Source organism: Calidris pugnax, unplaced genomic scaffold, assembly GCF_001431845.1.
Source record: "Calidris pugnax isolate Ruff unplaced genomic scaffold, ASM143184v1 scaffold28, whole genome shotgun sequence".
Classification (NCBI taxonomy): Eukaryota; Metazoa; Chordata; class Aves; order Charadriiformes; family Scolopacidae; genus Calidris; species Calidris pugnax.
In genome coordinates this window covers 13,424,679-13,450,531 of record NW_015090842.1, presented here as the reverse complement: position 1 = coordinate 13,450,531, position 25,853 = coordinate 13,424,679, and positions in this window count along the sequence as shown.

The following is a 25,853-nucleotide window of genomic DNA, read 5'->3' as shown; positions in this document are numbered from 1 at the left end:
GTTACTGCTAATGGGCTGTCTTGCAAATTAAAAATGCACTGAGATCCTAAACTTCTGTTTTACTCTGAAAATTCTCAGATTATTGGTTATTCTCAGATAATATTCAAATAATTCAATGAGAACTTTTACTACATGAAAGGATATGATCCTATTCAATATTTTCATTTAGAGGAATTCTGTATAAAAATGCTGTAAAAGCTTGTGAGTAGATGTTCAACTCTTACTAATGTTTCTCTAAGTCTCTCAAGCCTGACTTCAGTTAGTGAGATTTCCTGATTGCTTCTGCAGAGGAGCACGGCCGTGGTGCTTGGTTAGTCTAGAAAAGCAGCTTCACAACCAGCGCGGTGAGATTCAGTTGTGTGCGTGTGCTCGTTGAGTCAGCATCTGGTACACTGCAGGTGCCACAGACATGCAAAATTAATATTAGATAATTTAAACTTAATTGCACTGTCAGCACACACTGTTTTGCAGTTAATTGATGCTTATCTCCTACACTTAAAAACAGAGGCTTGGTGTTCTTTCCCCCTCTATTTTTCCTGTTTTGCAGAGCTAAATGCATATATTAATACAGTGGTTTAAATAATATAATCTGATTTTTAAAAAAATGATAGCATGATATTTAAGAGAAAAGTAATTGTCTCTAAGATGTCAATAAAATTAAATGACATCCTTCCCATTCTAGCTTTTCTTAAGCTCAGGATTTCCTGTGTTATTTCAGCAGTACTTTTAATGGGCTTTGAGTTCATCATGTTATTGCGTAAAGATAATCTCCATATGGTGAAGGTGCTGCCAGCCCTGCCAGAAGGGCATTGCTATTCCCTAGTAGCTTGGAGATTTTCAACAGAGGAGTAACCAATGAATTTTATGAACTACAAACATAGTTAAGTCCCTGTTTCCAAAATTATGAACTTTTTCACAATTAAGAATATGGCTTGCAGTGTATTGTAGTTTTTGAAGTTGTTATCAGAGCATGTACTCACTCTGTCAAAATGAATCCTCCTGGGGATACTGTATTAAATGAGGGTGAAAATGGATACCTTCATTGTGAATGCACTGGAATGAAATCATAACACATCACCACAATTGTAAAGATATTGCTAAAGAAGTTTTTATCATTTTATATTTGAGGAGTATTTGAAAATGTATAATTGAACCAACAACCATGGCATGATTTTAGGAATGTGTGATAACCAAAGGTCTGATTGCATTCATCCGAAAGGATTCTACCCAATTCCCTGAAGGCCTAATGAATTAATGTCTGCCCAAATCATGTTATAATGAGCCATAATTTATTTATAATTTTTGTGTGTGTGTGTAGAAAGGGAAATTATAATGAGCCATAATTTATTTATAATTTTGTGTGTGTGTGTGTGGAAAGGGAAAACTTTTTAAACTTCCACTTTTTGTACCAGTGTATAGAAAAGTGCTCCTTTTTATTGCTACATAGAAGAGTTGCTGTGCTTCCCATAGTTATCTTCTGTTACATTCATTTGTTGCATAGTGTCAACTTGTTGATATTAATGAGCTATTAGTATTGAGCTATTCATATTCTGAGTATTAAATATCTGTAGGTTCTTCCTAAATTTTTCTTCTCCTGTGAAGACAAAGGCAGCCTTGGCACGAGCCAAAGCTCTTTTAAAATCAGCAGGGAAGCTCCTACTGCTGTTAGTGGGCACTGGCTTCTTTACGTGGTATTTAGTGACTCCATTTAATGGAGTTGTTGGCTGACCTGAAGTCATCCCTTTATCAGAGTGACAGAGGGGAAGGACTAGAGGCCAAGCTGGTGTTGCACACCAAATGCAGCTGGGAGATGCCTGAGAGTAAGATCCCACCAAGGTGAGAGTGGCCTCAGAGCTCTCTGCATTGTGCTCTGGGTATCAGCAGCCTTGCCAGGTGGGAGGGAGGTGGCACGTGGAATCCAAAACCAGCTACAGTGCAAAGACTTCAAAAAGGGCAAGCGAAAAAGAAAAAAAACCAACCAAAAAACCCCCAACCAACCAGCAACAAACGAAACTATAAAAACAACACGTAAAAAAAAGGATTTAAAATGCTGCTCTGTGCTCGCACGTTCATGTGCTTAGTTTTACACTAACAAGCAGGCTGGAGGGCTGGAATGGGTAAAGGGCTTGCTCTGGCCTCACTGAGCACTGGGTCTGGGCTGACCACTCTAAGCCCTACCTGGAAAATACTGCAGGCTAAATACTGTCTGTTTCTCAGGATAACCCCAAATTGTAAAGTTTTGCTGTAGTTTCATGCTGCTTATTTTAACCAGTAAAGGTGAACAGTTTTATGATACCCTGTACACATGTGGTTTTTTGGCATGTAGAATCTCACCGTACAATGGTGGTACCTGAAAACACGTTTCTTTGGCAGGCAGTGAAAAACATGGCTGAAAAGAGTGCTTCAGAACACCTATGGGGCAGTCAGAAATCTTCTTCAGACCATTCGTTTTAACAGAGCTGTAATTTCACAATCTATGTGATATTAAAATGAAGTTTGGAAACCATAGTGCTGGTATGTGGAATGTCAGAATGGTATAACAAAGAATGCTATGGTGAAAGCTGAGAATTATCTCAGCTTTCTCAGTTTGGATCCAACTAAATCTATCAAGATAAGTGACAGGTGATTTATACTAACAAGGAATTGTCTGAGAGGAAAAGAGAATTGAAAGAGAATTGAATTGAGATAGACATGAGTGAGGAGAACGAGACACTTGAATTTCTCAGATGTGTCTAAGCATGTCATTGTATAGACAACAGCCCAGGGAGCAAAAAGAAATCACTGATCAAGTAGAGAGGCAACTACCAAACAGTAAACAGAAAAAACTGTGGAGAAACTAATTTAAGTATTCTGGACAAAGCTAGATAACGAGGAATGTACCTTAACACCAATTTATTTCACTGACATCCATAAAATGTCACTTGTGTATTTGCTGTAAGTATCATCATACTTTTAAATCAGAGCTAATAAAGATATGGCTGAGACATGCTGGTGGGAGGTGTAAGAGGAGCGTGGTGGGCAGAGGCGGGTGGGAGCCTGTGGTGCCTCCCAGGCAACACACACCTTGGTGCTGCTCATGGTCCCACTGGAGCCTTGCAGCTCAGCAGGTCTCTGTGGCTGCGCAAGTGATTTGGCCCTTTTGTCCATTCTGATCTCAGGCAGTTTGCTATTTCCCTTTTCCCCTTTCCGTATTTCTTTCCCTGTGCTTTTGGGAGTTTTTTTGTTTGTTTGGTGGTTTGGGGTTTGTTTTTTTTTGCGTGGCGATGCTTACAGCGTACACAGCTTGGAGCACAGTGAGCCTTGCTGAGGAAAAAGGCTACCGTTGTAATATATCTTGGTTGTTAACTTCTCCTGTTGGAGAAGGACATTTTGTTCCAAGAAACAACCTGCTGAGCCAGTGGTTCAAGTCGTAATAAAGCACATGCAGCTTTTCTGGCCTGGCCTATTGTAAGGCTCAAGGGAGCCCTGCAAGGGGGTGAGAAGCAGAGCAAAGGAGGGAGCTCCTGTGGGCAAGCCAGCTACAAGATGCTTCTCATCCCCAGCTTGAGTAGCTGGAGCCAAGGGGCTGTGTCACTGAGAGGACACGTGTCGTGGGGTGAAAGGAGAGGTATGAAGGGAGGAGGAGACCAGACCGTGTGCGGGCTGGCAGCGGAGAGGTGACGGAGTCCCCTCAACAGCAGAGCTGGGACAAGGGAACTGGCTGATGGGTGGGTGAGCTGCAGGAGGGCTGCAGGGGGCTGTCAGCTGAACTACACTGATGTCAGCGGCTTTAGGGATGTGTTTGTCACACCGAAATGCATTAGGAAGGGGGATTTAACTATGAGATTTGCTTAGAGTTTTCACACTTTATTTTTATGAAAAACAATGAATATTCTGCTTGTTGAGAAGTAAAATATAAAAGATTCTGTCTGGTGCAGCTGCCATTTATTCCGTTGCGGAGTACCTTTCTTTTTTTGTGCTGATTTTTGTTATGAAAAATTCATTATTTCAGACCAGCTGCTCCTTTTTTCTTCCTTTATCATTTTTTAAATAACCTTTGAAATGCTAGAATAAAAAGCTGGAAAGAAGTGTCAGAACAGAACAGATCCAGTTCGTACACTTTGGTTCCAGCATTGCATAATTAGATCTTCTGCAAACTTAATTAAATCTTCCTTTAGTGCTGTTCAGACCTGTCTACAGCTTTCCATTTGGTTATATAATAAACCTGTATCATTGTTTAATTACATCAACTTTGTTGGTTGGCTGAGCCGACATCAGGTTGCTTGCTTGAAGACGCAGCGTTTAAAAGAGAGAGCAAGCATTTATTCTCATTTTCTTTGCTGCGTGCTTTGATGTGTGTACTGTTCACCTGTGCTCGTCTGTTCAGTATTTCTAGGTAATTATTGCAATTTAAGACCCATTTAATTATAACTTCTTACATTTATTTTAATAATAAGTCCAAAGAGCATATATTTCTCCAGTCCGTACGATGAATTTTTTTTATGATAACAAGGGAAATTCTCTTTTCAGTAATGATGGTTACATTCTGGTAATTTACGTAGTCTAATTGGAATATTTCTTGTTCCAGTCCTTAAAAATAACTTTTTGGGTGCATTGCCAGTGCATTCTAATGCCACTTACTCATACAATTTGTCTTATTGATGCCACTTTTCTGTGACTCTATGAGTATTAAAAATTCTGACTGTCATTCTATAGATCCTGTTAAATGTTAAAACCATCTGGGAATGTCTTAATCGATTAGTCTTGTGCAAACATTAGATGCAGAATGATAGCAGTAAATTCCATCTTTGGCTTATGCTGTAACTGCTAAAGCTTTAGTCCTTATGAAAACCTTGTGAATTTGTTTAAATGTTTAAGATGATTATAAGGAAAGCTGACAGGTTTAGGGCCTAGAAGTTGGTGCAAGTATTTATTTAACATTCATACGTAGGAAGTTTGTGGAAGAAACAACTGTAGTAGATATGCAATTTGTACCCTTGTGCATCTGTTACTCTATCAGCGTGTGTCTGGCATGTTTAAAAGGGAAGAGAAGTCCATTTGCTGCCTGGGCAGTTGCCATTTCATGTTTACTTGCAGTTTACAGAAGAAAATGCCCTCTGGAAGAGTTGACTATTTTATATCTACTTGTAGTTTGTATGTTATCCACTTGAAGAACAGTGTGGTAGGTCCTATAAAGCACTACGAAGCCTGTCGCTGCCCATGCTGGTGTCTGACCAGGGAATCCGTGTAGGGTGAGAGGCTTCTCTGCGGGAGGCAGTCACAGAAGAGGTGTGCTGCCAGGATGCAGGGGATGTCCTGGTACCCAACCTGAAATGACCCTCAAAACCAGCAGCATCTGCTGGACTTGTCATGACTTGTTTTTTTTTTTTAAACCTCAATGTTCCTTCCCATGACTGCAGTCCCGTTTCCCTCAAGAGGGGCCCTACAGAATCTTTCCTGTATTTCACCTGGCTCTGCCTCTGTCTATGACAGAATTAGAGAGTGTATCTTAAAATTATAGCCTCAAATAACCTGGGAGACCAAAGGGACTCCCCTGTGTAACTGTGTACTGTTGGTATTGAAACTTTGAATCATCTTGCTTCAAAAAGAATTTGAAGCTTGTAGCTTTATTTCCTAGTCTTACCTAATATTATCTGTTGGAGAAAATACTAGGAAGCCCTGATAACACACACACATCCATGTATCTTGGGCAAAGATCAAGGTAACTATCTAGTATTTGGCTGGTAATTATTCAAGCCTTAGGACACCATTTTCTGAAAATACACACAAGGGAGAAATGAAAAATAACCACAATAAATTATTCATTTCAAGGAAATTAATATTCTAGCTGCAAAAATAATCACTCTGAAATGCTAATATGGCTAGAATGGTTAGCTGGTTAGATATGCTGTATTGATAATAAATATTTATGGAGGTATAGGTTGTTGTAAAAGTTAGCTTTGGATACATAGCTTCTTCCACTTTAAATCTACATGAATCTGGTAAATATAAATCGTGCTATTTCCTACAAACATTTCTAGACTCTAATTTTATTTTTATTTTGACCTGAATGCTTATTCTGTTTATATTTGTAATTCTCCAAGGTTTAACTAGTGTTTCATCTGCTATACAAATAGACGATTTGCTTATTGCTGAGAAGGAAGCCTTTAAATATTTTACAAAATCATGTTATGATTGCAGAAATAGAACAGGAAAACTTTTGGAAATAAAAATGCTGACTAAATGAATGTTGTGTTTTTAAGGAATGTGTGATGAATTGAAACTTGGTCTCAGGTGTTTGTGTTCAGAGTATAATGATTCTTTGTACTTTACCTGCTACAGCCTACCCGCAACGCAAGTCACTCTACTATTTTCATTTTTCCCTTTCTCAACTACTCTTCCATGTTTAACATGCTTGCCATTAAAAACTTGCATTTCAAAACCATCCAGGCAATTATCTCTGACAAATTTTAAAATGAAAAATACTCAGGAAAGGTTAGGACGTTTTCAGTATTGGAAATCAGTATTCAGTATTGTAAATCTAATGTTAAGTGGTTTGGATTGGATTAGATTGACCTCACATGAAAGAAAAGTTTGGTTTATCAAACATATATAAACTGTTCTGTGCAGAGACATGTCCAGTTTTAATTCAGTCAGGAAAAGTTAAGTAGATTTATTTGTACAAACATATTTCTCACTTGCTGTATTACATAGCACTAATGAACTTGTTCTTTCTGGTGGGAGATACCAGAAGATATCACTGTGTGGCTCCTGTCAGTTCCTGGAGGAACTCTGTCCCCCTGGGTAAAGAGCAGTTCTGCAGCAGAGCCCTTCAGTTGTGCCGCATTGTGGTCCTTGCCTCAACAGAGACAGCAGTGAGATCTTTTTAAGATAAACTAGATGCTCTAAAACCTAAGGATAACCTTATTTACTTCATGGGTAGCTGAAGAACTTGCTATTGGACAGTGATATCATAGATGGTTATCATCTGTGTAACAAACTAGATGATAATAATTAGATCAATATTCTTTGAGAAAACAGAGTTCAGTGGTTTTTATTTATTTGAATTCTGGTTATTAGGAATAACAGGAAAACTGTTAAAACGTGTCTCAAGTTCTGGGCTATTCAGTTTTAATGATGTCAAGGAAAAAATTCAGATGTGAAGGTTGGGTATTTAAGGTGAAGATGAATTGAATTAGGAATTGCTGTATAGTATTATTCCTTAGAAAGCTTCTCTCCCTGGTAGCAAGTATTTAGCAATACACACAACAAGGATATATGGGAAATATTTTGGTCTATTGGGTACATTGGTTTTAGTCTCCTAAATCCTTGCATTCAGAACCTTGTGTTTAAATTCATAAATGTATCTCTCAACAGTGGCAGAAGATTTCCCCCTCCAGACCATAAAATTAAAGCCAGGAAAGGGAAATTGTTCCTGGCAGTGCTCTCAGAAGTTGGTCTTCTAGCAGTTCACCTGTGGATCTACTTAATTTCTTGACACAGGGCTCATTAGGGGACTCTGGGTGATGTGTCAGTCATTACAATAGGAATCATGGTCACCCAAAGAGCACCTGAAGTGCTTATGGAGTTGGGTGCATTATCAATTGATCTGACTGAAAGGAAAGTATTTCCTCTATTGTGTAAGAGAGTCCTATATGTTTATAAATCTTCAGCTTCGTACGAGGAACCTGATGGAGTAATTCCTGTGTTAAACTCCTGTGTGCTTCGATTTGGATAGTCATCCAAGCATCCAAGCCACTGTTTCTCCAGCTGTGGGGTGCCATACCACTTCTCTAAGACTATAGAAGCGTGCAAAGGAACTGGAAAGTAGTAGATAAAGTGTTAAAGTGTTCAAACATCCTACCAGCGATCTCAGACTTTGCAAGCAGATAGAAACAGCCAAAAGGGGGGTTGTATTTTCAGTGTCTGAGAAATACTGACGGAAGGAATTCTTAAGCAGCTCAATTCCTCTCTATATTCAGATTGTTAAATGAGGGTATTTGAACTTCTTTCTGTGTCTGGAAAAACACTGAGGGAGTCTGCTGGATATTTCTATTCTAATTTGAAAGTATAGTATATCAGGGGAATATGCAGGAAAGCAATATTATGAAAGTGTGTAATCTATTTTTAGCTAACCTTTAATGTACTGTAGTGCGTGAAAATGAGTGCAAAAGTAATAGCAGCAGTCTCAACACTGACTTGCATGCTTTGAAATTGCACGTTCTGCCTCATCCACATTCTGCTTCTTTCCTTGTCTGTAGCTGTAATAAATGTCTGGATAATACCTATTGATGCAGATATAGTCCTGCCACTCTTACCTTTCAGTAATGCTCCCTTACAAGCTATGGTTTTATGCTCGTCCTTTGCTTTGCCAAAATTCCTTCCTTTGGTGTATTTTATGTGCAAGATGCCAAATACTTGCCATTTTCCCTGTGTTTCATTTACCTGGTCTCATTCCATTTTGTTCTTGCAGGTAAATGATACTGTGAGTTACTGGAGGTGCAGGGAATTACTGATGTTTGTGAAATGCAAAGTTTAGCCGCCTTTGGCTTTGCTTTGAATTACTGTCTTTCTTTTTATTTATATTTGTGGCAGACCTCTAGTTAAAATGAATACTCCTTTTTCTTATTTTGTGACAATCTCAATAATTACTTTTCTGAATTTGAACATTGTCTGGAAAGTCCTCCATTAGGGTTTCTTTTCTCTGTTCACCCAACCTCGCTCACTGTCTTCTTCACACGTTGCTGGAGCTCCTGGCTCTGTCAGTGATAAATTTCTGCCTGGGATGGGTTTTTTTCTGTCTCCTCTGACTCATTCAGTGTCTTTTGTATTGGGAATAGGAAACAAAGAATAAGAACTGCTTCTGGTATGTAAGAAGACAAAAAGCTGCAGTTAAGTTACAGTTAGCCTTAAAAAAAAAAAAATATAGGGCCGGGGGGGAAGCAAGAGAGAGGGATTACTCTGGAAAGCCTCACAGATTATACATCTGCCCCTGTAATTCAGACTGGGATTTAACACAAAAGTAGTGAAGTTGATTGAGTAACTTAATAGTGGCAGAATAATCTCCCTTTTTCAGTGGTATGTGTCTTTGAAACTCTCCCTCACTAACCACCCCCTCGCTCTCAAATGTTTGAATGCTGCTGACTGACTGCACTTGCCAAATATAAAATTAAACACCTGCATGGTTGTTATGCACAGCTGTACCCATCTGCTGAGCATGCCACTTGCCATTTGCTTTGATTAAGAGCAGGTTAAGAGAGGCTTTAATTAAGGAAAGTCCGTAACACAGTTAAGCATCCACCTCTTCAGCCTCTTTCCTTGATTATACATTTTTCTGCCTTTCTCCTTGCAAAAGACAAGGTATTTGCACTAGAAGGGATACAATTTAATAATAATAGATAATGATTTTCTGGCTTAAATATAAAGCATCTAGACAGTATGCTTAGACTGAAACATGGGCTGTGATTTTTGTGAACCCAGTGGTTCTTCCTCAGTGTGGTATGGGGCTAACGAACTGCTCTGGCCAGGCAGACACCATTTGCTAGTTGTGCTGCAACCAGGTAGTGTAGTCATATTGTGCTGCCCCTTACATATCAACATAATAGTTTGCTTGAAATTGTGTCTATGTATTATTAGGACAGGAAATACATTAAGAAGTATTCCATGGATTTCCTATTGGATGCAAGACAACCCCACAGTGTTGCAGTCACACCTCTTCATGGCACTTGAGGGCACTGAGGCAAATGACCTCCGTCCCATCCCAAATAAACATGAGAGCATCCAATCAGTTTGTGCTCTTGAGTCACAAACTTTCTTCCTTCAAATTGCTGTGACTCAGTAAATTTGCATCTTAATGAGAATTAGCTGTATTGAAGTAAACAGTGATAAAATGCATGCAATAATTACTATGTACAGTTAATACAGCCATTCTTTCTGTAGCACCCTTAGCCTGATTGCAGCGGCTACGCGTGGTCTGTAGTTTGCAGTAAGAGGAATAATCAATGGTACATTTAAACAAAGGCAAAACATGTCTTATGTGTGCACGTGATTATGAAACTCAGTGTGGGATCTGGGGGATATGCTTTAGCTTGCTGTTAACATCCTGAATTTTACAAACACAGGAAAAGAATATGACAAATAATTAGTGACATTAGTTTTCAGGTGATTCTCATTGGTTCTTGGTGGTTGTTCTTTCTGAAGGGAAGCCCAGAGGATCTCTTTGGAATGAAACTGTGAAATTTATAAGCCCTACTACTATGGACTTCCTCTGTTATTCCCCAAAATGTATAATAAATGTATCTGGATTGCACCAGAAAACTGCTGATAAATAGTCAGGGGTGAAATTATTTTATTGGCTTGGGAAATATTAGGGAATATCTGTGGTTAGAAGGTATGTCCAGAATAATTTGCTGGCTTTTTCAGAGTGGTTCACCCACTTTTCCAAAGGCAAAGGGGTGGTATAAAGAACTCCAGGAGAGCACTTAAACAAAACAAGGCTAAAGCTTTGCACTCAGTGCTCAGAAAAAAGGTACAATGTATTAATAGAACAAATCTTACTGGGATTAGAGAGGAAAGACACACTTACTTTTCAGTTGAATGGCAGCCAATTTTTGAATTAATGTCATGTTAAGAGAATATGTAGCTTTACATTTGAGATTTATTGATTTTTACCTCTTTGTCTTTTGACGTTTATTTTCCAACTTTGCTCGAGTGTGTTCAGCATCTTTTTATTTCTTTTCCTCACACATTTTCATATATAGACCTAGAAGAAAAAAGCTAGGAGTGAAAGTGGGAAGGAACAGATTTCGAAAGGATCTTTTTGTAAAACATAGGCGTTATGTTGAGACCTCTAGCATTTTTACATTTATTAGAGTTATACCTAGCCACTTCTTGTCCAGAAGTTCGAGACTTATTTTGGATGTGTGAGAGAGTGCTTTGTTCAAATCCTGCAATAAGCATTATAAAGAACGTTAAAATTTTGTATACGCATTATCTATCAAGGTTGTAAATGATCCTTTCCTCAGTAAATCTTGATATCTTCCTAGAATTTCAAATTGAGTTAATGCTGTGATAAATGTTGTCCTTCTGACCTTCTCAGCCTACTGAAATAGTGCTCCTTGAATCTATAATGTTTTTATTAACATTGATTGGCATTTAGGAGTGTGTGGCTTTGTCAAGACTCAAAAAAAAATCCTATTTCATGTCAAAATGAAATGAGAACTTTTTTTTCCTCACTATACATTTATCTGTGTTGTGGGAACTTGCTAAGACAAGGAAGAAGCAGGTTCAAGTGTTAATGCTGAACAACAAAAAAGCAGGGTGAGGCTGGTGTTTGATCTTAGGTATCTCTTATCTTAGTAAGCACAGGGAACCTGGGAGTGTTATGAGATCTTGTTCTGACCAAAAGTTTTATTGAAGACATGAAAATATTTTTATGTGAGAGGAGGAAAATTGATGGCCTTGAAAGGATTTGGTTTTGATGTATCTGCCTTTTCCAATTAAAAGGAACTATTTGGCCATAAGCTTCGAGGCTTGGTAAAGATTCAGCCATGCTCAAGGAGAGCCAGATGAACTTGCATGTTCCCACTGACAGCATCTCAGAGGTGCCACGAGATGTTGCTGAGCAGTGACTTCAGTGCTGCATCGGGTGCTCAGCAGGAGCACTGTGGATACACTTCCATTACCTGTGATATCCAGAAGGTTGTGTGGCACAGCAGAAAGCCTGTGATATCCAGAAGGTTGTGTGGCACAGCAGGAAGCCTCTGTGCACGGATCCCTGGCTGGAAATATGAAACAAGGGTCCAAACTCCTGCAGGAGCATTTCAGATTGCTGTTTGCCAGTTTCTCAGTTGCCTTCCTGAAAATAATAGCTGACCTCTAAGTGGTAGCTCAGTCTCTAGCCTGAAGAGACTCCTTAGAGGTAGTCAGGATTCCTTTCAGGAAGGACATTGTATGTCCCTTCAAGACAAATGTTGGTGGTCCTCATCACTGCTTAGCACTTGTTGCAGATTTCCGTTTTCTCAGTAATCTGGAGAAAAACCATCCACTGCAAGTGGCTACATATATCAACAAAGCAATTTATAAAAAAAATGACATTAGAATATCAATCAAGATGACAAGTTTTACAAAACTGACCTTTGTAAGGAAGAGAGAACAGAGTGAAAGTCTGAGTAATACTGGTAAACTACAGAGCAGGTACTTCAGCCGCTTGACAGTGTGAGCACAAAATATATGTGGCGTGATTTAGATGATAACAAGAAAAGTCTGTCTGTTCTTTCTATCCAGCCTTAAGGTTCTATAGACTGACCTCAGAATTGAGGTTAAAAAAGGATCTCTAATGTTAGCACCTAATAATATTGTGATGTTACTGTGTTCTTTGAAATCACATTGCAAGTTTATAGCGTTTTATAGTGATTTTATATTGATTTTTGCATCAGAGGTTATCAAAATAGAATTACAGGAAAAACCCAAAGGTTATGTCCTTTCAGCAAGTCAGAGTCTGAATTTGCTTCTTGTCTTACTCCCCTCCACTAGCAAAATCCTGCCCGAGATTTTTCAAAAACAACGTTGTGAAATGATCCAGATTAGGGAAGAAATCAGTCTAGAATTTATAGTAAGATGGCAATAGGAAACTGCCTAGCTGGGATCAGCAATAGCAAGTTAATTAGACTGTGCCCAAAGCTGGTACAACTGATGGGGTGAAACCACAGGCTGCAGCTGAGTTTGTGCAATTCATCATCGGTTAACACAATTGTTCTGTGCTGCAAATAGCATCGCTCAGTGGTCCAGAGCTGTGCTCGGCTGCCTGAATTAGGCTGGCTTGAACACATGCTTATGGGAAGGAGCAGCTCAGCAAAGACAACTCCAGAAGGAGAGTTTTCAGGGTTTAGCCCAGTCTTTGTATCTCCTATACTCTGCTTCATGATTGATCCTTTCTAACTCAAAACATTTTTTTTTTTTTCCTTTGGTTGATAATCTACTGAAAAAAATGAACTATACACAACCCATTTGCCTGGTTCTCTGCATTTTGCTGTGATTTGCCAAAATTATTTTGAAATATGATTTGTCCTGTGAAGTCTATTAATAGAGAGAGCAAGCACACTTAACAGCATCGATGTCCTCTAGCAAAACACACCCCTAAATCTTCAATATAGAAGAAGAAAGAGAAAGGGGGAATGTGGGGACAACAATAGGACTAAAACTTTTATTCCAAGTGCATTATGCTTTAGTACTGTAGTTCAGCTAATTGTCCAAGGCTCTGTAAACATCGTTCTGTTTGTTTTCTGAGATCTGCAGATCAATGATTGTCTGATATCTTTGTCTGGCTTGCTGTGAGTAGTCTTAATTTTGTTTAAAATGTTAACTGTCTCTGATAGTTATTATACAGGCCATGAAAGAATTAATGTCTGTTGTGAAGTGGATGAAGCAGGAATGCAACAAACACCATCAACTGTGTCCTGGGTAGGAGAGACACACAAAATTCAGTGATTTATTTCTCTGACACTTTCACTGCCTGCATTCTTTAAGGCTTTTATCATTCCTGTTCCGTAAGGGGAGATGTAGTCTGATTAACTCCAGGCCAAAATGATGACGTTTCAGATGTATCAACTGTAACTATCAACTGCTGAGGTTTTTCTTTTCCTTATGGGTCAATTTTTTTAATGGGGAATTATTTTGGAGAAATGGATAAATCAAGTATCTATGTGCTGAAGGATTCAAATCCAGTCATCCATGACCAGCTCCCAGCCTGTTTCTAGCCTGCCCTGGTCTGAGTGCAAAAGAATAATGTTCCTTTTGCAGAAACACAGCTTGGTTGACAGCCAAAGTTTCTTGTGAGAGACTTTTCTGCAAAGTCAATCGCAATGTAAGCAGGAAGAGGAGAACAGGGGAAATGGTGCAGCCGGGAGCTGGGCTTGTGGGCTTGCTGTGGCATGGCAGCCTTTCCTGGCTGCGACCTGCTGGGAGATGTTGCCAGCTGCCTGATGGTGCTTTATCACCAGCATCACCTATGGTCGTGCCCAGGAACAAAGGTGAATTCCACTTATTTGTCACTCCACTGCTGCCAGTTCTTTTCTGTGGAACTGCCAGAGCCTGTGTTGCTGCTACGCCTTATCTTGTGAGGCACTAAGCAAAGATTCACTAGAACAGGCACAGATTCAGTTCATTGGTATTATCTGCCCATTTTTGGCTACCCGCATTTTGTTCAGTCGAGGTTTGTTTCAGAAAATACCTGGAGCTGACATAAATATAGGTGCAGAATTTCAAACTCAGTTTTAATATATAGAATTGAATGTGATGTTATGCTGAGAAAAATGCCATCAGTGTTTTTTCAATAAACAAACAATATCTGTTCCCCTTCCTAGTGCAAAGACACACAGTGTCAATAGAAACAATTACTTTGTTGTAATTTAATTTGAAAGCTACTTGCAGAGAAACAGGCAAGTAGTTTAGCAAGATTGATGTAAATGGTGCTTTATTTTGGATAGATATGGATCCAATTTAAAAACAGGTGGCTTCTCCTGTGCATCTGAGTCCTATGTATGTGTTGAGAGATATTTGAATTAAGGAAAGTAAGGTTTATTTTTATAAAATTTCTTTATAAGTAAAGCCTGCAGTTAAGGTGAAATGAGACCTGGATCCAAAAATAGTATTTTTTTTTTTTCCAAAACTACATTTAAAGCCTGAGTTTTTCTAATACCCCATCAAATTTTGCTCTTAACGCTGCTGTGGGATGTCTGATGTAGGAACTCTAACTTAATCATATGTAACAAATTAATCAATTTTAACCACATTGTTACTTCTTGAAATCATGATAACTCAGTTTTGCTTAGAGATTACATAATGGTATATCCTATATCAACAGGATAAGCACATAAAATAAGCAATAAGCACAACAATTTGCTTTAAGTAACTTGCTTTGAGGCAAACGTACAAAGGTGAAAGTTTCTGCAAATCCTGTAGCAGCTTTTCCAGTCTTATTCTTTCATCAAATAAGACTTGGCTAATCTGTAATTACAGAATGTAGATGATGTGGTCAGTTTTCTTTGAAGCAGTTCAATGAATATAAAAAGTTTGTTCTGTGTCTTAAAGAGCAGTAAACTTTATGGCACATCACGCAGCCAGCCCAGAAACGTTCTTCTTCCTGCCACTAACATAACTATAAACCCTGTAAAACTATAAAAAAAATTTAAAAATCAAGTAGTTATGCAGATGACCCAGGTGTAAACACAGAAGAACAGAAAGTGTGCCTTATTTTCCAAAACCTACAGGTTAGTGCCAGACACCGAGCGCTTCACATAGACTGTGCTCCTGGAATTCCTGGCAATTAAACATATGGGTTTTTGTATTGCTTTTTGTACTAATTTGATAGAGATCATTTTGGGAAGACTGTGTTCAGGGGGACTGGCAATCTTGAAAGCTTGTCCTTGGATATGTTGAAGTCTGGGGAACTGGGACGCAAGTCATGGAAATGCTTGCAAATCTGCTTTGTTGTAAAACTCTTTGGCAGTTTGGATTCTTATTTTGTCTGCAGGGCACAGATTAGGCTGGGGTATGAAGATACAGAAGACTGTCACTGTTTCAAAGTGACTTTTTTTCCTGCAGCATCTCAGTTTCCCTTTTAAAATGGAGTATAAAGGCTTTCCTGTGTGAAGAAATCAGGGTGAAGTGAGATGTGCTGCAAATTGATGGCATGCCATCTTTTCTGCTCCACATACTCCTTCATGCGGTCTCTGTGGTCATGGTTAAAGATGTTCCCTTTACTCCACCTCTACTAAATGAACTAGTTATAAGTGATGGAGAGATGTCAACTAAACCTGAAGGGAACCTGCTATGATAGTTTGGAGAGCTGCAAACTGCCTTATTTATCCTGGCACGATGTTAATCAGCTGTCCAGTGCAATCAGTTACATGTCACCCTTGTTAACAATTTAATTCTCCCTATGAAAAAGGGAGGGAGAGGATGACAGATATTTATAGTTCCTTCTCTGCGACCTCTCATTTAGTGTCACCAAGAGAAGAGTGTTTCTGCCTTCAGCGTGAGCGCCACCACGGGTGTCCAGGATACCTGCTGACTGGAGCAGGCTAATGAGGAGTGTGTATGGACTCCATGAACTTACTGCAACTCGCATGCAAAGTTCCTTTTCAGCTAGAAGGGCATTGTCATCCTTTTCTTTATACACCTCTCTAGCTCTGCAGATATCTGCATTTCCCTCCTGTTGCCATTTAACCCCAGCTGCCAGCTTGGACCATGCAGCAGCTTGGGCAGTTGTCCCTCTTTCCCCTCAAGAAGGGTAGGGAGGAAAGGAGAGGGGAAAAAAACCCTCATGGGTTGAAGTAAAAACAGTTTAATAGAAGATTAACAGAAAAGGACAATAATATTAATAGACACAAGTCACCACTCGGTGAATTGGTGAAACTGGCAACTTCCTGAGCAGTGATTGTGAATTCCCCCCTGCCCCACCCGCCCTCCAGACCCCCATGTATATACTGAGCGTGACACCTATGGTATGGAATAGTCCTTTGGCCATTTCGGTGTTCTGTCTATGCTCCTTCTCAGCTTGTGTGGGAAGCTGAAACGAGTCCTTGAATGGTATAAACATCTCCTAACAATTATTGATGTTTCTTTCATACCAAATCTGTTCTCTGCTTCCTGTTTAAAGAGTATTTAGTTGTGCAGTGGGAAACAACACTTTTAAGAAAAAATTGCCTTTCTGAACCACAACTGTAGGTTCAGTTGAACTCTTAAGAAGTGCTGATGTTGTGGGCCAGTTCTTAATTAATTTGAACAAAATTATACCTGCTCTTAATACAAATAATGCAAGTTGGGTGGACAGGATAAAGGCTTCCAACTGGGATGAGTCAAACAGAAATGAATGAGTTCAGATAAATGGCAAAAACAGTAAAAAAGGGAGGGCAAAATGGAAATATTCAAAGAGACATGCAGAAAACATCGGACATTCATAAAAAAGCAGATCTGAAGGCACATGCAGAAAAGAGGTTGATGGCTGTAACAGCAGGAGCAGCAGCATCTGAGACAGAAATGAGAGAGATGGTAGGAACCGGGAGCAGATGCCAAAATAGCAATAGGAGTAATATCTCCTTTCACTGCGCACCCAAACCACTCATTTAGGGGCAGCCAAATAGACTGTTACAAAGCAAACAGACTGTTATGGTCTATTGTACAAATATGTATTTGGGTAAATGTTGATGCACAGTAGCGTGGTGAGGCAGACGTCGTTGTGCGTGCTTCGCAGCCCCGGAGCCATGCTATTCAGTAGCAACAGTTCTTTCTGCAGAGGTGCATTTTTTCCTTCTGTGAGAGGCAGTAATCAAAACACCCCAACATTTTCAAATATACTTTTAGTTTTTTAGTCATTAGTTGTTAGTTTAGTTTAGTCATTTAGGTTTTTTAAGGGAAAATACTGTGGGGACACTGAATTTGTCTGTCTGAAAGGATGAATACATTCCATAATACATTTCCTGGACTCCAGGAATGCTTCCACAGCCTCTATTGAAGAGCACCACCTTTTTGCCTTTTATAAAGTTGCATTGGTCTCTCAGCTGTTGCAATTACACGTTCTCCCTTTGAATTACATTTTGCTGCAGCAACCTGTAACAGCAGAGAAACTGGCCTCTTGAATTCTAAGCGTATTTACTTCTATTTGGAAAAAAGGTACTTGAATTCTTTATTAAAGATTGGTAACTCCAGTTAGGTCAGCTGGCTTTGCAGTGGCCTGGGGTTGGGAGTGTGTATGTACATACAGGAGCACATGCAGAATCACTAGATTTCTCATCTGCTCCTTAGAGGTGTTCACACATTTTAGAACCTCCATTCATTGCCTTCATCGGGGAGTAGGAGGGGGCTTGAAAGTCACTTGTTGCCTTTCAGCATAAAAAGGGCAAGAGGGCACTCTCCGAATAGTCTGTGTGAAAAAATCTGAGTTGTGTTAAAGAAATTTTCTTAGAGGAGCAGGACCTTGATTCAGTAAATTCTGAAATAATGTTTAGTCCAGAACTTAGGAGTCACCAGGCTGCTATAGCAAAGCCCTCGCTTTGGTGCCGTGCCTGACTAGTCCTAACACTTCAAATATCCCATTAATCAAAACTGTGTTTCTGTGCTGCTGGCATCTCCCAGCACCTGCCTCCGCTGGCTGGGCTCTGACCTGGAAGGCACATGGCACAGCTCCACTGCCACTGTTGAGTTTAGTGTGTCCACAAGTTCTTACCCACAGGTATAACCTAAAAATGTCAAGTCATTTAATAGAAATAATAAAGAAATTTGCCCGCATGCAAACATGGCTGATGGTGCCTTTAACCTTGGAGCTAAATTTTAAATCTGAATTCTAATTTCTAGTAAACTTGGGATTAAAATGGAGATGTTGACACAGTAGAAGCAGTGCCATAAAGTGAGCAAGTCACACACACTATTGTAACAGCTCTTGATTGTCTAGTGAAGAAATACATAATGAATAAACATTATTTTAAAAGGCTTGATAGCACAATGAATTTTTCAGTGGGAGAAACAGAAGAGAAAGTATTTAAAAATACATGAGTTTCATATTTGATTATAAGTCAAGAAGCAGCAGAAAGAACCAAAAAAAAATGATAGCAATGGCAGCAGGCACCAAGCTTTCAGTCTTGAATTAATGAGGTTATTCATAATAGGGAGGGAGTGACACAGTGATTAGTTAATTACTGTGCAGAAACGTACAATTAATGCACAACTGGAATTAGTATACAATGAATTAAACTGCCACATAATGAAAGCAACAGAAATTCAGAAGAAAACCTTGATTGCTGATTGTAGTTATTATTACAGCAAAAAGTCTATTGAAATCACAATAGTTTAGCTATCAAACAACATGTTTAACGTGTGTGATCTGATGCCAACCTGTTAATGGCACTGCTGCAGCAGGCAGGGGCTTGTGCATTGATTGCAAACTTACATGCATTAGGAACAAGTGAGATTTAGCCCAAGAGGGTACAGAGGTATAACGATAGGAAACTCAAATGCATTGTAACAGGAATCTTCTGTGACTTTCAACTAACCCAATAGATGTTACAGGAGCCAGGCTGGTCAGCTGTGCTGTCCTCAGCCATGGGGTGTTGCATCCTGAGCACAGGCTGGTGAGGACTGATCAGGCACAGAAGACAGAGGACCCACGGGTCACAACCCAGCAGCGCTATCGCAGCTGCTCTGCAGGGGTCAGATGGCTGTTTTGCTGTGTCTTCAGGATCTTGTATGAGTGCAGCAGGAAGGAATGATTTTCCACGTGGGGTGTAGGTGTCTATTCTGTATGATCACGTACCACAAAGCGTAAGGGCAGCTGCCAGGTCAGCAGCAAATGGGCTTTACCAAGCCAGTCTCTTTTCCTTTTAAGAGAGTGGGGGTTCGACAAGCTTCTATCATGCAAGGGAAGGAAATACCTCAAACTACGCCACATCATAACTTAGAGCTGCCTTGGGTGCACTCTAAGCTATATCAGTGCAAAAAGCCTTTTTATCTTATGTGTATATATAGATCTTATATATAGAGAGAGTGATCTTACTATGGGATGGTACACACCAGCAGCCAGCCCACTGCGGGCTGCACGGGAGCTGCAGGCACCGTGCAACAGCTCACAGCAGCTTCACAAACAGCTGAAACCCTGGGTCTGCAGCGTGGGGCGTTTGACTCTCTTGGCAGACCATTTCTGCGGTGGTTCAGATAAGAGTTTGCAGGTGCACACGTTTTTAACTTAGATTGCAGAAAATTGGGCTGATGGTATTGAAAGATCATGCTAGCCTCAAATTTATTACCTCTCTTTCCATTTAGCAATGTAAATAAGAGTGATAGTTTAGATATAATATAAGATCTTGTTTCTGGCCTAAGGAATTTAAAATCTGAAGTAGAAAAGTAATTTATATTAGTGTACATAAAGATAACCTTAAGGGAATTAGGTGAAACAGAAAAATTAGAATAGGAACGTTTTGCAGAAGGTGCTTTATGCATGGAAACTCTTAAGTTATGATCATTGATTTATCTCATAGCGTATTTTGTTATGGTGTATCGTGTATTGCATTGCTGATATTTTATTTCAGCTGTATTTAAAAATGAGTGGTAGTGCATTTTCTTGGGATGTAGTACCCTTTTACTTCAGATGACTTATAAAGATCAATAAATCTATAGCAAAAACATTTTTTAAAAAGAAAAGGTATAGTCAAGTATTATAGCATGTCACTTACGTAAATACTAAAGTATCAGTAAGTGTATATTGTTACAGGAATCTAAAAATGTAACAACTTCTGGACAGAAACAAGAAAACAATTTTTTAACTGTGATAATTTTAAGTCTGTGACTGAAAGGAAGCTTTGATCTTAAGAAATAGTCAAGACTTAGCAAAAAGTAAAAATAGAAATCCTAGCACTCTTCTTTTCTGTCATGGGCCCTAATTCAGCAAAGTACTCCAACATTGTTAATTTAGTTGCTCATAAAGACTCTGCCAGACAAGTGAAGTTCTCTGAAAGCCTTTCATTATGCCACCAGAAGCTGTAAGAAAGTCACTAATTTTTTCCAGGTCATTTCTGAAGAAGACCCTTTTCGATAATGCTGTGTGAGAAAGTCCACCTCTAGTAAGTGCTTAAGTCTGACCCTATTAAGCTGAGGGCAGAAGTCCCACTAAATTTAATTGCCCGATGTCGGTGCTGCTGGGAGTTATGGCAGGAGTGATGCTCCCAGGCTGTGTGCGACTGCTGCAGCGCTGAATCTTCCCCTCCTTTTCCATACCATACCACAAAGATTTCAACAAAGCAAAATCTTTAGACATATCCCCCAGCACAAAGCAGCAAACTGCCAGCTTTTTCACATGTAAATTGTTTTGAAAACAGGCTTGGACTTCTTCTCTTCATTGCTTGCTGAAATAATTTTTGTAGTCTCTTCTTTACCAAGATCTGGTTAAAATTCATGCCATGTCAGTCAATCTGGCTTTACCAAATCAGAAGAAAATTGAGGTTTATTCAGCCTTATCTTGGATTTCTTTCTCTTTATCTTTCTCCTATCCCTCTCTTCCGCTGCTGTTCCACTGAGAAATTAACTCAGCCTTTCAGGCACTGTGAGAGCCAGGTTGGGAATAACAGGAAAACCTCGGTTACTAGGAAAGGTATTAGTTTATAATAAAGTGCTGATCCTTGAAATGTCATTTTCCTGTTTGAAGATGGTAAAATAAACAGCAACATAAAATCAAGTACTCTGTTAATTTAAATGGTTGGCTTGTTAATATTTACAGTATTCTAAGCAACAAAAATAACTATCTCTGCTTGTAGAAGTTTATCCAGCAGTATTTGTTGTGGAAAAAGCATGATCGTTTCATAATATGAAGCAGATGTGAAGTTTCTGGTGTTCTGTGCCGTAGCTGAGGAGGAGAGAAACCTCTCAGTGATTTCCAGTCCCAGGCTTCTCTCCTCACCAATAGAGCAAATTATTTACTAATAACTATTCTGAAAGATGCTTCTCTTGAACAGCATGCTGCTCTGCTTCACGACAGCTCTCTACCTGGCCTTTTCCTAGAGCTCTTCCTGGGTATATCACTTATGGAGTCTATGGAAGCCAGTCTTTTCATCTTACCTCCCTTTGCACTGGTCAGTGTCTTTGTTCTGGGCAGCACAAAACACATCTAGTAAAATGGAGAGTTGGTTCAAACCATGTTTGGAAGAGTCACAGTAGAAGTGAATGCCTGAGTGAAGGGCTAATGTGTATAATGCTGCTGGTTGCTTTTAGTGATGTTACCTTCTGCATTAGCTCTTACTTAGTGGGGGAAGAGCTGCCTCTCTGGGATAGGTGCAATTTAAGGTGGAAGTGGACATGATTCACTGTCTGCAGTCAGGGAAGTAGTAAAATGTGGATCTGTTAAACACACTTATGCAATAATGATGACTTAGATAGGGCCTATAAGTCCTTTTTTTTAAAAATTACTCATTTTGAAGTATGTTGCTCTTGACCATTGGCTCCCAAGAGCTGATGACGTTTTCCCCATGAAGGAAAATATCAACAATAGCAGCAAGTCCACTCTTTGTTTGTTTTTAATTATTTGCCATTTGCATGGTTGGGTTTCAGCTGAGCTCAAAACCCCCAGGAAAGATAATGGCTAATTTCAGAGATCTTAAGTCAGGATTTATCAACACTGTCACAATAGGCAAGGAGTATTTCAGGCTGTGAAGGAAACTGTCCTTTTCAAAACATGTGACAACACCTTTTCTTTTGGTAGCATCATCCCATGTCACTTTGAAAAATTTCCTGTGCTCCATTATGAGAAAAAATTGTTTTGCCCTAATGGCAAACTAAACCTAAATTGCTCTGTGCTGAAGAGCAGACAGGGAGTGAGTAGGGACTGCTGTAGTGTAACAAGAAAGGAATTACTTTACATCATTTTGGATGCTTTTTTTGGTACAGCAAAGACTTACCTCATAAAATACAAAATGGTCTGAAGGGCTTGAAACTTTGCATGCCACAGAATGCATTATGCAGCTCCATCAAACATCAGTAAGGGTTGTGCCTCTTTCTGCCCTGTACAGGTAGGAGTAGGAGTTGGAGTTTATCTCTGAAGGAGCATTTTCTTCTCTCTGATGTGAAGCTTTAGTTGCTTCTTCTGGAAATGGCAAATCTGTGGGCAGATTTGGAAAGATTCAACATATTAAATGTTCTTAATCTACCAGGCACTGAATATGTATCTGGCTGGGCAAAACATTAGTTAGTGAGGCAGTGGATAGGTGGTTTAGGTTGACGGCAGAAAGATTAGCAGTTGGTGACCACGATCCATGTCAGAAAACGTAGCCCCTTGCCAGCACTCACTTTTACTGGTGTTTTAATTGCAAGTAAGAAATTGCACTTGCAACTTTTTGTTTATCCTCAATTCAGTCTGCTAGTTTCATCTTTGCTTCTGTATTCTCACATTAAAAAACAAAACAAACAAACAAAAAAACCAAAACTAAAAACCAAACAGCAGTTCCCTTATTTATTAAACACAATGAAATGCCATCACCCTGCCCCAGCAACACCACTGCATCAGGGCCAGTGGCAAATGCTTCCAAAACTTCATGAAAAGTTCAGAAAACCCAGCATGTTGTTTCTTCTGTGGTTTGCCGGACTGAGTCTGAAAATACTCTGTTCAGTTCCCCAAGTTCTGGAATTGCAACATGTCATAAAGAGATGCCTGGCAACACACAGCTTCACCAGGCAGAGTGACAGAGCGGCACGTCAAGGCTGCCCCTCGTGTATCTCCACTGACATCGTTACTCCAGGGATGAATTCGACACAGGTACGACAGGAGGAAAGGGTCCTGTGCCTCAGTAGAATAATTATAATACTGTTAAACAAAGGGAAGGTAAAAAAGAAATAATCCCTGTAAGTATGTAATTTAGAAAGTTTTAGTTATACATCAAATGATTATTCAAATAACATATAGATGAGGAAAGTCCTCAACAAAGTTCTATGTATTGAAATAGTTTTGTATAAAAATACCGTCCCAGGGTTACGATGCACAGGGATTTGTAAGTGGGTATTTTGATGCTGTATGGATGTGACTATGTCTGCCTTAACTGCAGGAATTGAGTGCAATAGGAAGTAAATATTCACCTCCTCGGAGGCTAATGACCAGGTACAGCTACAGTCCAGCTCTGCAGAGCTCCCTTCGAACAATGGGGAATGTACTGAAAAAGTACGAGTTTGTTTAACAGAGGAAAAGAAAGATGGTAAAATGTTGAGAAGTGCTATATGACATTTACACAAGAGGCTTATCCTCCAGACTCCTGTACCATATTTGAAAATGTACTCAAGTGGTTTTTTCTCTTTTTTTTTTTTTCCTTCCATTTCCATCCACTTTTAAATGCATCTATCGTATCCATTGTTTTTAGAGCACCCATAACCTTAACATTTGAGTGCAAGGTCTGACAGCAGTCAGATGTCATACTCTGCCATTCACTTTCCTACATGCTATGTTTTATTTTACAATGTCGGAGGAATACAGAGCAAGTTTTCTCTTAGCTTTAATTTTTCTCTCTCCTTTCCTTGCTGTGTGAGGGTAGTATGGTATACCTCTCACAGGCTATTTTAAAATAACCCCAATATTTTTTCTGGGTAATTCCATTTCTGAATGCCTGCTCACATTCTTCCCACATGTTTCTCTTAATAACTGATATTTTTCAAAGATTGGAAGGCAACATTACACAGTAAAAACAGCTGACATTTTTGATTTCTCTCTCTCCATCTCTCCGTGGAGGAGGTAGCGTTTGTCATCCCTGGGCAGTGCAGCTATTACAAAGCTTTATGGTGAATTGTCCATGTTTACAGTACTTTAGAATGGCATTTTTGTAAATCTTTTCCTTAAATTGTTTATGGCAGTACTATATTAAACTCTGTCTCTCCCTACACTGAATAGAGGGGCAGTCTCAGCACTTACTGCCTCGTAGTAAGTGAAGCCTGGTCAGAGCACTGTTGCCAATAGTACAGCTTTTTCCATTGATTTCAAGGGGCTGCTGATCCAATCTCTGTATAAAATGAACTGGAGCTCAGTTTCTCCCGGTTACTACATTTATAGTATTTAGGAGTATGACTTTTAACCTAGATAATATCCTCCGCTCCAAAAAAAACTTTGTAAGAATATTTTTTTATAAAGTCTCTCATTTTCATATTGGTGCCAGTCAGTCAGATGCATTTATATCTGCTTCTGGCAGAGTTAAAGCTGCTTCTCCTGCAGTTTCACTCCTATAAGACTTTTTTTTCTTTTTTTTTTTCTTCCCTTCTTTTCTTTTTTCTTTTCTATTTTTTTTCTTTTTTCTTTTTTTTCTTTTTTTGCTTTTTTTCTTGTTTTTTGTCTTGTTTTTTCCTTTTGAGTGGCACAGGGAGGTACGATCCTATGCTTTTGACTCCAATATTCTCTTAATGCTCCTGGCTATCTGGGCACCAAGGAGTGACTTTGTGTTAAGAACTGGATTACAATGCAATGTTCTTTTCTTGGTTTTGGTATTTTTTCTTTCTTTGTTGCTGCCTTTTTCTGATTCCCAGACTACTAAGCTGTATTTCTTGTGCAGTGCCAAATTTTTCTGCTTCGTTCTCTCACCAATAGCATTCCAGTGAAATTAAATGCATTTCCAGTGAAATTAAATTATAAAATGGGTTATGCTTTAACATGATACAGATACTACTATCCGGTGGATATGATTTACCTCTGACCTTTAAAATTCAACAACATGCCCTGAAATATTTTTCAATTTTCTTGTATTTCAAACCTTTTCATTTGGCTAAGCCAAATCTGACACACGAGCAGCTCTATGAGGCAGATCTTCCTTAGTCTCATGACAGTGCAGTGTCATTATTAGGAAAGTCCTAAATTAAGGACTTTCCTAAGTGAGCAGCATCATGGTAGAGCCATATGCTGATGTTTTAGGTGAACATCACATTGAATTGGTTTTCTTTGATCTGTTCGGGTGGATCAAGACCAGCTATCACATTAGATCCATCCCCCTGTTTCTTTCTATAATGTCATCTATCTTTCTTTGCTCTTTCATTGTCCATCTTCTACTGGTTGCTGAGTCACCACCTTCTCAAGTGTGGCTAGTGCAGATATACTGATTTTCATCTGTTCAGAGGGGACAGAAAGGTGAAGGAGGGTTTCTTAGGAACTTTGACTTCTCCGTAGCCCACAGAATGAATTTGGAGAACTGTGGAAGGCAAATAAATTTTTGCTGCAGGCAGTGGCCGTCAGTGACAGACTCTATGCAGATAAGCAATAAAAAGTTACAATAACAAGCCAGAACTATGAAAGCACTTGTGACTGCTGGGCAATTTCCTCAGTAAAAAGTAATGCAAATATACATAGTTTAAGCCTTTGCTCTAGATAC